At 39.6% G+C, this 17,191-nt stretch overlaps 1 protein-coding gene across 1 annotated transcript in view; it reads right to left on the bottom strand.

Moving 5' to 3' along the window:
* coro7 (coronin 7) overlaps positions 1-17,191 on the bottom strand; it is a 107,972-nt gene that overhangs the window by 12,933 nt on the left and 77,848 nt on the right. The gene's annotated exons all lie outside the window — the stretch shown is intronic.

Here is a 17,191-nt window from a genome sequence, read left to right as displayed (position 1 = left end):
GCTGCGGGCATACGGGTGCTAACATTACCTCGACAATGAAGGGACTGGAGTGGAATAATCCACTGATATTAAATGGGATTCACAGAAGCTGTAAGCTTGTCTCCAGGATGGAAAATTCGAGGTTGGTTTATAACGTACTGCTAACGAAGTATGTGAAATTAAAGAAAAGGGAATACTTTTCATAGGAGATAATCCAAGTGAAAATGGATAATCATGGAAAAGATCACCTAAAAAGTCAACAAAAGCTTTGGAACAGACTAATGCTTTCAAACTATAGCACCACGATCCACCAAGGGTGCCAGACGCAGGCAAATAAACAATACATCAAAGCTGACGAACTGTGTCACCTTTGTAAACTGACACAGCAATCAAACCTATGCACTTTGTGTTGTCTCAATGTGGTTAGCAGTTTCCATTAGCAGCAACAGAGGATCCACAGGCTGCACCACAGAAGTAAAAGCAAAGGGTCACAGTGAGGCCGCTTGACTCACCCTGTATCATAGTTGTACTAGCCTTTAACTGAAATACATTCAACTGTCCTCACGTAACACTGTCCAAATTTATCTCATTCCCACAAGAGGAAACCAAAGTTTCAGCTCCGACCTTCTGATACTAAATACAGCACTGCACCGATAGACCACAGCATTAAAACCACGTTACTATCTCTGCGTAATTCTCCCATCAGGCCATCAAAACTGATCTGATCCATCAAGGAGTGGACTCATCTTTGAAGATTCATCTCTTTTTCATGATCCAGTGATGCACTCTGTCCACTGAAAGAGGCAACTGCAAGGAAGCTACCATGACAGTCTGTAACAATGTTTTATATTTGCATTTTATTTATTTATACAACAGGAATGATACATATTACCGTCGCAGCGTTAGAAAAATAGGCTTAGGTAGGTGATTTGTGTCAGAGTGGCATCTTCCAGCACACTTTGATTGGATAGTGCCAGTCATGTCTGCAGCCATTAACATCTTTGACTCTTTATGCATGTTGAAAAGTGCAGTTGTAATTTAAAGATGAATGCTATTTACTCTAAAACCTATTTTTGGCTTGATTATTCTGGTTAATCTGTGTTTGTTTGTTTCCAGAAGTATTTTCAGACCTCCCAAAGACATGTACGTCATTGTTCCATGCATAAGGTATGGTATATGGAGATATTATCTATATTTGGACTAGAAAATTGAACTGAACCAGTGAATCAGTGTAAACCGCACGGATCATCAGATCATATCAGACAAAGGAGTCTTTGTGGCTCAATTGTAGGCGATAAAAAACTTCACACTGAGACAAACTGTAGGTTCTCATATGGTTTAAAATCTAAAGATACAGCTCTGCTTGAGCTGACTGCAGGTTCAAAGACATTATGAGTTTGAGGTTTCTCAACGGGTGTTTGAGCCAAGCTGCACAGACATCCTGCTGAAAACTGAAATGTACAAAAGTGTGACATATTTTTTCCACTGAGTATGTGTTTTGTTTCCACTATGTGCTTTTAATAAGTGTGCCGGGTCTGCCTGCCTAGCTACCTTCAGTAGCCAGTTCATTAGAAAGGAATTAGAGTTGACGCAGTGCGTTCCTGAGAGGGGGAGAAAAGCCAGGATTGTCAGTGGAGAGGCCAGCTGTGGCCGTGTCTGAGCCCCAGTGACGAACCCCTCAGATGGGCTGCCAAGCGCCTGCTCTCTGCTTTCTCCTTGCTCCATCGGGCCCCCGTCCTCTGGACCAACACACACACACACACACACACACACACACACACACATACATGTACTCGTACACATGCGTACATGGACCACGATTTAATTAAACTCACTGAATCCGATGTCAACAGGTCTGCAGTGACCCTTATGACACCCACCATACAATTCCACATATAACCACACGCAAAGTTGCCAAATGGAAAAAAATGCAGAAGCTTCCACAGTATTTTTCTTCGTGTCCTCAAGAAACAGAATAACGCTTCATTAGCATTCCAAATTATCTTCATACCGACACAGGCTTCCCAAATCGGTGCAGCCAATCGCTCACTTAATCCATTTCCGCAGGCAGAAACAGCAAGACCTGCAACACTGCTACTAATATTGCTGCCGCCACATAACGCATCTCTGCAAAACACCAAACACGTGCAGAAAAATAGCCCATTTCAATGCAGCTTCAACACATCTCGAGGCAACTTAACAGAATGCTGCATGACCACATGATCGGCATTACATCTGCTTTACATGTTGACATGAAGAATGAAAAGCCTGATCTTTATTTTCACTGGAGGGGACGAAGGGCCGATTAAGGACGAGGGGGCTTAATCGGGCTGAACAGATATTTACACTAAAATGATGAAACACATACAGATGTTTTTCTAAGATAAATAAAAAAAATACTATCTGAAAAATGACAGATGCTCGTGTCAGCACAAAAACACACACACGGCCCTTTAAATGTGTGGAAAACTGGTCCAGACTTGCTCAGTTATAAAACAGTCAGGTCACTGGTCATAAACTGGTGGGAGGGCTCAGCCTCTTGATTGTCAGTGCTCAGTGGGAATGGGCTTGTTGTAGGATGTGGGTGGGCATGAGGGAGAAATAAGGATGCACTAATGGGAAACACAAATACTTAAAATGCTCATATGCATGAAACACACTTTAGGAATTAAGACTAGCGTGCTAGAAAAAATAAATAGCTACTTTCATTATTGAGACATGTTTGTGTGTTGTGTCTCTATATCTCTAAAAAGCTGGTAGGTGCGGTAGGTGAGATGATGATCGCAGCGCCCCGGAAAGGATGCGTTCCGCATTAACCTCGGGGTTCAGCATCAAGGGCCCAGGCTAGACGACCATAGCGTGACCTGTCGCTCAGGGCCTGGGAACCATTGGTAGTTGTGACTGCCTCAGAGCAGAGAGGAGAGGAGAGGACGTGGCACAGAAGACAGACAGCAAAAGGGTGAGGGTCACGACCGCTATGACCCTCTCTGCTGTTAGGTTACCTGAGAAAACTCCTGCTCTTGTCATGGTTGTAATTTAAACGCTAAACACAAAATACAGTACACATGTTAAAGTGCAGAACTGTTTTGCACTCTTGACTTGAAGTTGATAGATTATTGGACAATAGTAATATCTGAAAGACATTATTCGATCAACAAATACACTGAAACAAGGAAATGTGGAGACTTGCTTTAGTTTCAAAGCTAAAAATTATCTGAAGAAATAATTACACTCACTGAATTATCAAATTGAGTGTTGTTTATCTGTCTCAAAGCACAAGGTGCCTTTTTATGGTAAGATAAAGATCCTACAATACTACAAAGAAAACAGAGAAAACCCCAACAATCAGACGATCCCCTGTGAGCAAGCACAACCCAGGAAAAACCTCCCGTAGAGCCAGGCTCGGGGAAAGGCAGCCTTCCTCTTAACCTGTCGCGATTCATGTTGTGTGATAGAAAAAACACACAGAGATTAATAATAATTAGCCAAAATGAATAGAATACAACTAAAACAAATGATATTTACAAAACTACAGTATATCTCAGCAGGTAACACAAGGCAAGCTGCATATAATCTGTATCGGTGTCTTTGTAAATCCACTTCGTTTTTGCTATTTTCTGACTCAAAAATGAAAAGAAAATGAAAATATCTTCTGGTTTTGAAAACAAAACCAGAGAATTAGAATGGCATGCTTGCAATCACCCATCGACATCACGCAGTGCACAGTAATTATTCTGCATACCAGAGCCATAGCTGAAATGTACATTTCTAACAGGAATCACACTGGCGACGTAGGTCCACTCTAATCTATTTTTCCTGCTGTGGAAAAACCACATGTGCCCCGAAATGTTGCTGGTTTACGCTACACACACTGCAGCGCTCAGTAAAGTCTACTATAAAAACACAATCCACCAATAATGGCCTTGATGAAGGACTTACAGCCTTGTTAAAATATTGTCCAGCTAAACAGACTGTGGTCAGTCTCAGAAGGACATTCTGGTGCTTGACAGCAGCAGCCCAACTGACAGTTTGGAAATCTCTGATTTTCTTTCAGACCATTAGCCTGGAAGAACAGCTCATAACTGCTGACTCAAACCTCCAGAACATACTCACCTTAGTGTATATGTCTGAGTGTATGTGAGACACCTGCTCATGGCTGGCCAAGTCTGCATTATTGGGAATGCTAAAACCATAAAACCCAGTGATTTATGTACGCAAAACACGACTGCTTAATATTTGTTTTTCCTACAAGCCCGAGTACATGTGTAAATGAGTTAAAGGGGTCAACTCGAGAGAGGGAAGAAGAAAAATAAAGGGAGAAACATAAACCCTAAAACAACTTCTTCAAACCTTCTTCACAAGAGCAGCACACAACATTCTTGAGGCGTTGAGCGGAGAACCTTTCAAGGATCCACATTCACACGTTTTGACTCTGTGGTGTCTTCAACTCTTGAATTATCAGCGAGTTTATCAGTCTCATTCTGTCTGTCTCTGGCACACAACTGTTGTGGATCTGAGTCTTTGTATCATACACATACACACACACACACAAGCACACCTACACACACCCACACATTCATATGACTGTGTCCATACTTGCTCTTTCTGCTCAATCTGAATCACCACCTTTATCGCTTCTATTCCCGCCACCAATCTCTCTCATATCTCAAAAGCAGAAATTCCAGTCCTGTTGGATAACAATCCTAAATCTCTAAAAAGAAAAAAAAAAACATTCAGGAGTACAGAAAAGGATTGTTTTCAAAATGACAAGTGTGATCTTTTGTGAAAAGTTTACACACAAGGTTTGGTTTAAAAATCCCTAACCACATCGTTGGGGGTCGGTCTAACAGCCTCAAAACTTAGCTTGGCTGCACTAACCGTGACCCTCTGATGAAATTCTGTGTTTTACCTTTAGCAGGTCCAGCACGCCCACACTAAATCTTCTGCTTTAATGATAGAAGCAGGAATAAGCACAGTAAAAACACTATAAAAAACTCACAGAACAACAGATTTATTATGAGACACGGCGAAAGACTAAGGGAGGGAGAGCAGAGAGTCAGCAAGAGAGAGAGAAGTAAAAGATAAGATCACTATCACATTTTTGTAGTAAATCACAACAGTTATGCATGTCCACATACTTGTGTGTGTCCAAGAATGCTTTGAGCTCATAACGCAACATCTGGGAGAGTTATTGAATGAAGCGATACCCGCTCCAAACAGAACCCGAGAGATTGTTACAGAAGACACCTACAGAAGGCTTGACTCGATAGCCTTGATGAGCTGCTGGTACGAGCAGACCGGCTCTGATTTCTGCCCCATCCGCACACATCAAAACACATTTTTCTTCTCTTGTTCCACCATCTCTGTCTGGTCAACGGAGAAACCACATTTTTTGACCACCTAATCACTGAAACAATTACTCACAGATAGTTTACCAGTAACATGCACACAAAAAAAGTTTAATGAGATGTATAAACATAACAGTTTATGGTAAAAGGAACAGTGGAAAGCTATGCATTTCTAAAGTTCGCATTGAAACATACACTTCCAGTATAGTTTGTAAGCCACCGTCTTTTAACAGCAACCACTGCTCACCAGATATTTACAAGGCTGCTTGGCCCGGGCTCATTTCCATCCGCTGCATGACAAAGCAGCTTTGAGCAATTTGTTAACACAGCACATGCATATTCCTCCAGAGGATAAAGCTAAGTGGTGCTCAAGTTGCACTGAATCAGCCTCAGATGGGCCCTGCAAACACGAAGGTGGCCGGATTGTCATGAAGTGAAAAGAAACAGAAAATCCAAAATAACAGTTGCGGCTTGGGCCCTTTTTCTAAAACCCGACAGCCACGGGGATGTGAGCCTGGCTCTCTCTTTTCATTTAATCAACCTCTTGACCTTTTCTCAATCTCGAGTTCTTTGCATCCATCTCTTTATGGTATCAGCGCCGCCTGACACAGCTGAGCGAACACCTGTTATCTGTGCGTGCATGTTTGTTTTTAATTTAGCCTCTTTTATTTAACTAGTCAGGTCATTTTTAGCTAAATTACTCATGTGACTGCCTGGTCAAAGAATAGCAACAAAAAATGCAACAAGGGCTTCAGACACAAGCACAGTATCATTACAAAACAACACACAGTGACTGAGAGAGAGTATAGCAACGCTGCCACAGTAGTTTAGAAACAGCGCGAAGGTAAGACCACACAGTTTGCATCTGGGCATGGAAAGATGGTGGGATAATAAAAAATGTAGGGTACAACACTGAAAGATTTACAAAGTACTGTGAAAGGCATTAAACAGAAGAAGAGGAGGTGAAAGAATAATACTGACAAACCCTCTCTCTGTGTTCGGTGGACTTTACGGGATTTGACTTGCTATGAATCAGAGGGGTGGACTTTTAGTCTGTGGAGATATTAAACATTCATGTTCTCACAATGTATTTATTTGAAAAGAAAAATCTAACAAAGCAAGTTGTTAAATCAGAAGCTGGAATAATTAGATGTAAGCAAAGTCAATATTGCAAAAACAAAAAAACCAAAACAAATTAAGATGCTTAAACACCATCTTTTAGTGTAAATTATGCATGTGCAAGCACCAGGATGACCTGATCGGACCTTTGCTGCTCTCTGCATTCTGAAAGAGTTTCTGCCATAGTACCAATCCTGCAATTGTCAAAGTGAACATAATATAGCTAAGCTTCAGTCATTCCTGCACTTAACCACAGGCATGTTGTTGCTACTCAATACCTGGCATACCAAAGTGCAAGCTGAAAATATGTCTGAGAGGTAGAAGGAAGTGAGCACAGAAGGAATACAGGACAGACAGTTGGAGTTGAAGGGAAGTGTTTATGTGCACATTTGCATGTTATATATATTTTTTAACCTGGGTTAATGGATTGTTTTTGTAACATAAGACACTATTAACACAACACTGACAAACTAGCTTTTAACCCTTGTGATGTCCACGGGTCATTTTTGTCCTCTAAAGAAATCTTTTGCTATCAAAAATGTGTTTTTTATTCATTAAATGGTCTGAAAATAACAGAAGTTATTCATTACTATACTATGCGTGATTGGAATAAGTTTTAAGTAATTTGATTTATTTATGGGGTTTTTATTGGATTTTATAACAGCTGCTGTCCTCAGGGGTCAAAAATGACCCCAAAGTACAAAGTGTTGCAAAGAGCCGTATTTTCACAACATACTGCTTTCAAACATCTTTGATCTTGGATCACTGATGTGTGGGGTCAAGCACTGGTCATAACAACCAAAACAACAACAACAACAGGCAGCACAATGAGGAGGCAGGTGCTCTATATTCAATGAAAGTTTATTTACACAGCACCGAATCACAACAACAGTCGCATCAAAGTGCTTCGTATTGTAAGGTCGACCCTACAATAATACATACACAGAAAGTAGCTCACAAGCCTCCATTGCACTAGAGATTTTCATACTTTGATGAGCATACATTTTTTTACCATGTTGTGCAAAGCAATGAGCAGCAGGACAAAGCACATATTGTCCTCTAGTATAATGAGGAGGGAGAATCAATGTTCAGGAAGATCCAGGGTTAGAAGATAATGAAAATATAGCCAATATTTAGAGCACATGTTAACCTTTCTCTGAAAAAGCACATCACCCACCTGCAGAAGTGGAAGAAGGCTATGAAGTGAAGGAAAGTGATGAAGAATCTGAACTATGTTCAAGTAGGTTCTCAGGCCTCCAGGGCTTGGTAGTCTGAGGAGCTTGGAAAGAAAGTGACTGGGCTTCTTGAAGTTTCTTGAATTTTCAGGATGTGAAACTGAAATAGAAGATGTGTCAGAGGACTGCACATCTTCTATTTTAATTATGATGAAGACAAAGAATCAAGCAGGAAAGAGGAGTCAGCTGAGACAGAGGAATATTTGCAGTAATGTGAGGAAACATTGATCTGGTCTTCTATCCTTCCCAGTGTCAGACGATGCATGACTCTCTCATGTGCCTCAGAGAAAGACGATCTACCACAGTCCAAGCACATGTGCCAGGTCCCATACTCCTTCAGTTACTTTTCTACTCGAGTACTGAAAGCATTACACACAGTGTATTCTGCTTGTATTCTGCCTTTGAACGTTTACATGCCAATGGATGCATCAGAGACCAAGTTGGGGTTCAGTAACTTGCCCAAGGACACCTTGGTAAGAACTCCAGACTAGAGCACACAGAGATTGAACCAACAACCATCCAATCAGCAGATGACCTGCTCTACAGCCAACTCAATGACGAACAAGGAGGGACAACGAGAGAGGAAGAAAAATGGACCGAATGCAGCTGTAGGCGTATGTGGGTGTGTTGATTCTTACTGCCGAGCATCCAGTAGAGTCGCTACGGCCAGTTTATGACATCCTGAGTCTGGTAGAGAAGTTTTAAAGGTGACACAAGATTAATCATAGAAGCACAAAAAGGATATCATTTCTTGATAAAGACACAATAGATGATCATCGTTCATGACACAAACGTGCTCCCATTTGAGGTGTATGGAGCAAGTGGGCGTGTCTCCTGCTGTGATGTCAGACCCTGGTACTGATCTGACTGTATGAGCACCAAGTCCCCTTCAGAGGACTCTGTCCAACAGAACATCCAAGTAAACCAGGGATGAGATAAAAACATGGGCAGCATGTGATGCAGGTCCAGCTGTACATGGAACATGCTAGTGTACGATGGCAAACCGTCTCCTGCAGTCAGGACACGCCAGTTGTCCCTAACATTGCAGAAGGTTTCCAAAAGAAAACAATCACCTGTAACAACTTGTTTACTGTATATGACCCTTGGCCTGCAAGTGCAGAAAGAAAGCTGTCCATGATGGGACCAGTGCAGAGGAATAAACCTGAGCTTCCTCCTGATGGGACCAGTACAGAGGAATGAACCTGAGCTTCCTCCTGCACTTGGGTAAAACATGGACACGCCTTTGTTCTTGCTTCAGGCTCTCATGTGTTCACTCAGACTCATGCCCTGGTGTCCTATCATGCCAAAATATAGAAAACTGTCAGGTAATGAGTTGGAATAAAGTTGAATAAAACCTTGAAACACAGAGATGGATGATATTTTATACTTCTTGCTTTATAAACAGTCAAAGCAAACGGGGTCATTTTTGAGCCCAGAGGACAACAGATGTGATTATTTGCTGCCAGTAAAAAACTTTAAGTAGTTTAAAAACAGCTTTCTAAATTAACTTTGACATAAACCCGTCTGTGATCATCTGTTAAAGCAACCGACTCTGGTTGTGAAACGATAATCACGATAACTGATGATTTAATCTATTTTTTACCCAAAAACAAAGAAAAAAAATCATTTTTATGAGGTTTTTATCAGACTTAAATTTGAAATGGAATAAAAAAAAATGTTTAAAAATGTTTGAATTAAGTTTTAATTAAAAGTGGGGGAAAAAATCGACTTCATATTAATTAAGTATCAATCAAACCAGATGGGGACATTTTTGACCCCTGAGGACCACAGGTGTGATTATGTGCTGCCATATAAAATTTATAAATGGTTCAAAAAAAACTTTCTCACTAAAGTTCAACATACAGCACTCTGTAGTTATTCAGATAGTCAAAATTATCTGAACATTTAAATATTTTATTTTCTCAATTTGTTTTTGCTCAAAAACACAGTGTACTTTATGTAAACAAGGTGTGGTGGCCCTAAAATGTAAAATGTTGGGTAAATTTTGTGTTAATGTGTTGGTCTTAAATAAAACTAAGGTGTAACACTGAATTGATTGACAATTTATAATTTATACTTGAAAAAACAGTCAAATGAAGTGGGGACATTTTTGACCCCTGAGGACCACAGGTGTTATTATGTGCTGCCATTTAAAATTTATAAACGCTTGAAAAAAAACTTTCTCACTAAAGTTCAACATACAGCACTCTTTAGTTAGACAAATAGTCAAAATTATCTAAACAATTAAATATTTTATTTTCTTGTTTTATTTACACTCGAAAACACAGTGTACTTTATGTAAACAAGGTGTGGTGGCCCTAAAATGTAAAATGTTGGGTAAATTTTGTGTTAATGTGTTGGTCTTAAATAAAACTAAGGTGTAACACTGAATTGATTGACAATTTATAATTTATACTTGAAAAAACAGTCAAATGAAGTGGGGACATTTTTGACCCCTGAGGACCACAGGTGTGATTATGTGCTGCCATTTAAAAAATTTAAATGGTTCAAAAAAAAAATTCTCACTGAAGTTCAACATACAGCACTCTGTAGTTAGTCAGATAGTCAAAATTATCTAAACAATTAAATATTTAATTTTCTTGTTTTATTTTCGCTTAAAAAACAGGGTGTATTTTTTGTAAACAAGGTGTGGTGGCCCTAAAATGTAAAATGTTAGGTAAATTTTGTGTTAATGTGTTGGTCTTAAGTAAAACTAAGATGTAACACTGAATTGATTGACAATTTATACTTTATACTTTAAAAAACACTCAAATGAAGCGGGGACAGTTTTGACCCCTGATCACCCCAGTTGTATGGAAATCGGGGGGACATTATGAGGGTTAAGTTGACGTGGCTAGCTTAGCAAACACTTCTCTAATTACAGCACACACAGGGTGATGTTATCAGCTGGTGATAAGAGTCGTGATTAATGTCAAATGCCAAAAAAGATCAAATATTCACCGTCCCCTTTGCTTTCTTTTAGGTCTCCACCAAACTCTGAGAAAAGTATTTGGCTCTTTAACTGCCAACTGAAAACAGCCATCAGCTGTAATGAATAAAGTGTCTAATGAGAACAATAACAGCTTGCCTAACGAAGTTACAAACCAGGGAATCAAATCAAGTTCAAACTTGCTAATATGCTTGGTAGAGCTGAAGGGGAATTGCAGTGTGAGGCAATAAAAAAACCCTCTAGTCTCTAAAGAAGAAAGACACAGATATACAAAAAACCTAATAAAAAAAACAAAACAACCCAAAAAAATAAAGAAGTGAATACTACATTTTAAGATAAACAAAATCTTACTGTCTTAGACTAACCCAGGGACAGGTCCCTCTAAATCCTAAGAAGCAACCTCCAGGAAAGAAAAACTAAGCTGCTGCATAACTGAAAACCTGCAGTTCCTCTAATCGTTATTTTGAGACTGTCTCTAAAAGTGAGCAAAGTGAGCAAATGAGGAAATCCACACAGACTCACAGTAAAATATTCATATTTAAAATATCTAAATATGGCCACCTCTGGGTTCCATTTTAGAAGAAGACAGAAGCCAAAATGCTGAGATCAATCCTTTAAAGCAAGACTCACAGTGGATGTCTATCTTTTTATATACAGGCCACTCAGTCTCTCTACCTTGGCTCTTAACCTTCAGCCACTGCAAAAATCCCTCAATTTTAACTCAAGGGAACAGATAACTAGTAACAAGTGCACTGTCTACAAATGCAAGATACCACAAGCTGACACGGCACCAAAGACTCTAAAGACCTTGAAGGGTAAATAATACCTATAAAAATACAAACCACACAGATGCTAAAGGAAGCATGTTCTCAATCAGCTTGATAATGTACGTTAGTAAAGCCAAGATTGTTTTTATCCTTTCTACAATAAAATGAGCTCTAATGGTTTGTCCAGCTCTAAGACAGGAATGAACCAGCTGTGCTGTCTGCCATTGCTGTCTCGCTCCTTAATGAGAAGTGCTAGCGTGCACAAAGTCAACAGACTAGTAAACCTCAAAGTGAACTATGGTCTGACCTCTGTAGGTCTCCGTGTATTTGCTGTCTCGCCCTCCTCTGTGTGAAACAAACAGCTCCTGCAATCACTAAAAGTTCAGTGTTGGGATTCTTGAGGTCTTTGTGTTGAGGGCTTTTTATGTTGACATAACTAGCTCCAACGAGACCAAAAGGCAATAACCAGACCATATGGAAATGAGAAAAAGCCCAAAATCATAATCATAAAAAGTATCAAAAACAAAATAATAAATATATGAAAAACAGGAGCCACTTTTTAATTTTCTTTATGGCATCCTGTCTGTGTTCCCAAAGGCAAGATTTAGTAACATAGCTTGTTAATCCTTTCCAAAAAAAAAACATGAGAAAGGGTAAAAATATATTTTGTGTAACCACCCCAAGCCCTTTTTTAAAACCCTAAACAATAAGTAAAATTCAGGATACGCACTGTTCCTTGAGCCATATCGGGCCTGATTAACCAACGATGGACGGCACAACACACAATAATAATTTATGTGCGAAAGGTTCCTCTAAGGAAGACAGCTTTATGAGGAACACACTGACATATAATGTTTAGACCTCGCAAGAGAGGATGGGTGGAAACAGACGACACTTCACTTTTATCTGATATAGTGTATCTAATGTTAGCATTATGTGTTTGCACTCACACAAATAGTGACAACTTCTGCTTCTTTGCTGCACGCTCTGTTGACCATATTTCTCTGTCCCTTTCAAGTTCCCATAGCAGCCACTAATTAACCATGCATGTTCTGAGGTACTCCCTCTTCTTTCCCAGGTTTCTTCCCCTCTGCATGGCACTATACTTCCCATGGACATCTTCCTGCTGGGTGCTGTGGGAAGAAAGGCAGCTCAAGCCTTAAGAGGAGGTCCCAGCCTGTCTCTAGGCAGCCCACACACACACTCCCGTCAAAGCGCATTTATGTGTGACGGGAAGACATGTAGTTGTGGACAGAGGAGGATGGGCGTGCATGTGCACAAAACGCAAATGTACAGAGTTTCAAATATTTATGCACATACACTAAACACTAAAGAAGGACATAATCTCCTCAACCTCTCAATGAGACAGAGGATGGAAAATTAACAACTAATCATTCCCACGCTGTCCTAGGAAAGCAATGCAGCTTTTGTGCTTTTCAAAATTTCAAAAAGTAACAGATGTTAGGCATTCCTGAAACACTTGTGTAACAAAATAACGTTGAAGGAATAGCCAGAGAAAAGCAAATGAATATTCACACTTTGTGTGACCAGAGATTTGTCACAGGGGAAAAATCTTGAAAATGATGACAAATGGTTTAGCAAATGTGCATAGCTGCATTGTTTGGTTACAAAATGTGCCATCAGCGTTACTCTCTAAAATTTGATGGACACTGTTTTTGGAGCCAAAAGAAAAAAAAAGAGAGATCATAAAGCTAGCTTAAATTGTTTAAAAGACAGCATTTTGTTGTGCCGGCTGACAACACGTGGAATGAGTGAATAAGTGAAATGTTATTTTGTGGTTACCATGCTCTCATTCTCACTCATTGTTGTCCCGTGTCTGCTCCAAGGATGCTTTTCTTGGGGTTTTTTGTCCCGAAAAGCTCCTAAAAGTAAAAAGCCACAGGCATGCTGTGAACAACAAAACATGAACACCTCAAACCGAGGCACACGTTTGTGTGTTGGCAAAGATCTGCAGACGTGACAATGAAGGTTAGGCCTTTGTAGTTTCACTTCAGTTCAATTATATTATAAGCACCAATTTACAGTAGCTGGTCCACTATGAGCAAGGACTTGGCAATGGTGGGAAGGAAAAACTCCCTTTTAACAGGAAGAGACCTTTGTGAGAACCAGGCTTAGAGAGGGGCAGAAACGTTTTTGCAGCAGAGGGAAAAGAGAAAAAGAAGAAAAGCAGGAGTGCATTATAGAGACAAACAAAGGAAGAGAAACGACAAAGGTTATGTGGTCTGTCTATGCTCCAGTCCTCGTGGGGGTCTGTTTGTCCAGGACAAATGTGGAGATGGGTTTAAAGGGTCTTACAGCATTTGGTGTAAATATCTCATCATCTTTGTGATTTATGTAGTATAACAAAATTAACCTTATCATTATATTATACATATTAAATAAGCCTACACTAGACAAGAGTGTAGTGAGCAAGAAAATGGGAAAAAAGCAAAGGGGGTAATTTTCCACAAGAAAAATAACTGTTGTTGCACATGCAGAACAAACCTATAATTACAGCAAAGCAAGCACAAACAACATATAATAAGCCAAACAAGCCAACAAATATCCAACTCTAATCCCTTTTAGCTTTCTTTAGGAATAAAGGAACTGGCCCTTAAAATGTAATTAACATTAAACACTGATATTTACGGGAATGTACGTGTATTATTAAGACCCATTCAACTCATGAAAACTGAGGTCAGTAAGAAGAAAGGAAGGTAGAAGACAGTTTACACTCAGTTTAGCCTTTCTGATAACATTTTTGTGTTGCAAGGACTCAAGCAGGCAGAATAAGAAATAAAACAAGGCTTTCATGGGCGGCGGTAAAGAAACAAAAGATGGAAAGAGTCCAAAAGAGGTCAAGCAGCAAAAAGATCAACCTAAAGGGACACAAAAGACAAATGACACACGTATACACAAAATGTGCTGATTAGGGAGTAGACAGGAGGAGGCCGAGACACAGGTGGACATAACCAACACAGGTGAAAGTAAATCAAAGCAATCAAACCGGCAGAAAGCAAAACTAATGCAAGACATGAAAGAAAACCCAGAATTCAAAGTAAAAACGGGAAATAATGAAGAAAACTAATACAGACATGAGGACCAGTGCCAAAGACGAACAAGGAACCGAGACGTTAACACAGAAAGATCAATTTGAAAGAAAGGCAGATGTAAATGTAAAAGTGAGATCAGAGGTCAAATGTGACAAAATGTTTGGATGTGATATTTAGAATCTCCTTATACGACTATCACTTCCTAAAAGTTGCCAATACGAAGACAGGCAGATGAATTTAAAACAAGTGTTTTAAGAAAAAAGGCATTTTATGAACGTTTGAACTTGAAAAAGAGGTCAGAGGTCCAAAGTAATGTGATATTTAGAAACCCCATACAGACAAACATAAGGCCACCTAGAGGAAGGGGATCTTCACTGATTCGAGCCACACAAGATTTAAGTGGGCTACATGCGGCCTAAAATGTAAAATGAGTTGTCATATATCATCTGCATCATATTACAAGACCTACACCTCGATCTTAAGCACATCAGTGTGTGCAAGTTTCACTAAAATCTAACCAATACTAGAAGGAATAGTAATTCTTGTGATTTGCGAATCGATGGACAGAAGCCTCGCCATAGCATCAAAAAACCCAGGAACCCAAACTAGAGACCATGGTATTATGTGCCTTTGAGACAAAAGTGTTTCTCATACAGCTGTCTGTGTGCTATGGAACACCCACTGTCCTCACAATCATTTTAATTTTACTTTAAATTGTCATATTTCAATTTTGGATAATTATGCCAAACAGTTAATCCTGTGTCAGCTAAGATCTACAGTTAAATACAGTGTTTGGTCAAAGTTAAACATGAAATAGAGACTTTAAAGGTTACCATGTATCATGGAGGCAAAAAAATAAATAAATAAAAGACGAATGAAGACCAAAAAGATGAAGCAGATGTAATCGTTAACATCTGCTTCACTACCGGGTGGGGACAGTCTGGTTGACTCTGTGCAGCCACATATTCAGAGGACCAAATGAGACGGAAAAGAGGATTCGAGGAGAATAAGAGTGAAGTGAGCTACAAGAAAATTAAAGAGCGCATCTTTTATGAAAACTGACAAGAAGAAATTTTCAGTTAAGTCCTTAAAAAAAAACCCTAAAAAAACAAGCATGGTGCTGTATGACTAAGTGCCTCAAGCATTAAACCCCTAGCAAGCTGCAGAACTGGCTGAGCACCAAACCAGTGTTTTATTGGTCCCCCTGGGCAGTGTTATAGGCTGCCTCGCCATCTTTTACTGAGCCCTGGTGATTAGGAGCGCAACGTGCTGATGGCACGCAGAATGCTGTTACCGCCACTTTGATTTACACCCCTGACCAAATGCCTGTCCGCTAAATATGTGTAAATATGTGAAACAGATTACAGGAACACATTGCTGCTTGGGACATTTAACCAGGAAACTATGTGAAGACGGCCTAAAATAGACTATTCTACTATTCAAGCAGTGTTTGATGAGACTGGATAATATCTGTTGACAGCAGATATTTGTTACTTTTTAACTAAGAGGCTAGAATATGCTTAAAGTCAGAAAAGCTTAAATCATATTGTATAAGTAATAAATATTATACAGTTAAATGCTTTTTTAGCTTAAGTAGAAATGTAGATTTTGGTAACAAATCCACTAAATAGCCTCAGCCCCAGAACTGATATCACAGAGGGTAGTTATAGGAAAGAAGGATTTTAAAGTCTTTAGCTACATACAAATGACACACAAAAAACACAATAATATTTGCAATATTAAGAATTTCCACACATATAATAAAATAATAATAAAGTTATTATTACTAAGAATATGCATTATGGACTCCTTCAAATAAAAGCTGTGAAAAAAGCAGCATGGTCCTGGTGAGGATGAGGTCATATTTATGATTACTCCAGCTGCTTGCTGCAAGTTGTAAAAACAAAGCATAAAAAATTATGAGAGTCAAATCTGGAGATGCCGGACCAACACACATGAGCTGAATGACAAATATAAACGATAATACAGCACCAGGGCAGAGGCACTGACTTTGTGAACCTCAAACATATGCACTAAAATGCAGCAGGGTAAGACTTATTTACTCTTTCTTTATTTCTTCCTACCACATGAGACTTAGTTGCGGCAGTGACTCTGGAGCTGCATCTGGCCCATGCGGAACGTGTGTGAAATCATTTCTCTATTCCTGTCATTTACTGTAATGCTTTGCAGATGGAAGCGCGTGCGTTACATGGAGGAAAATGAGCGAGAGAAATTCATGAGCCACAGGCAAAGTGGAGACTGCTATCAAACAGTAAATGGTAAAAAGAAAAAGAAAAGAAAAACGCAAGCATGGCTCAACAAGTGGCTAACTAAAGCATCCGCTGCTCAGAAGATACTTAGGGTTGGGGGTGGTTTAAGGAGACACGTGCAATAGTGTAAGGCTACAGAGAGGTCTGCTAGTTGAATAATTCTCTTGTTGGAGTGTCTCTGCCTTCAGCCATGAGGAATTAAACCTGGCTCAAATGATCTTTTACAATTTCTTGCCAACATTAAGAGAAAAAGCAGCAACGCGCGGGTAGTTTGTCACTGGAGTTAGGAAGTATTTGATAGCTTTCTCAGCTTGAAGACATCTCCGTCAACGAAAGCAACCCTATGAGCTAATGTAAACCGCACGTACACTGTGGAGGCAACTGGCTGTCCCTCATAAGTGAATGAACAGATGAAGCATAAGAACAAATGAAAGAAACAGTTACTAACATATTATTCTCATTTAATGTGA

This window comes from Neolamprologus multifasciatus, chromosome 4 (genome assembly GCF_963576455.1).
Source record: "Neolamprologus multifasciatus chromosome 4, fNeoMul1.2, whole genome shotgun sequence".
Lineage (NCBI taxonomy): Eukaryota > Metazoa > Chordata > Actinopteri > Cichliformes > Cichlidae > Neolamprologus > Neolamprologus multifasciatus.
Note: the sequence above shows the minus strand (reverse complement) of the source record. Positions and strands in the feature narration are given on the sequence as shown.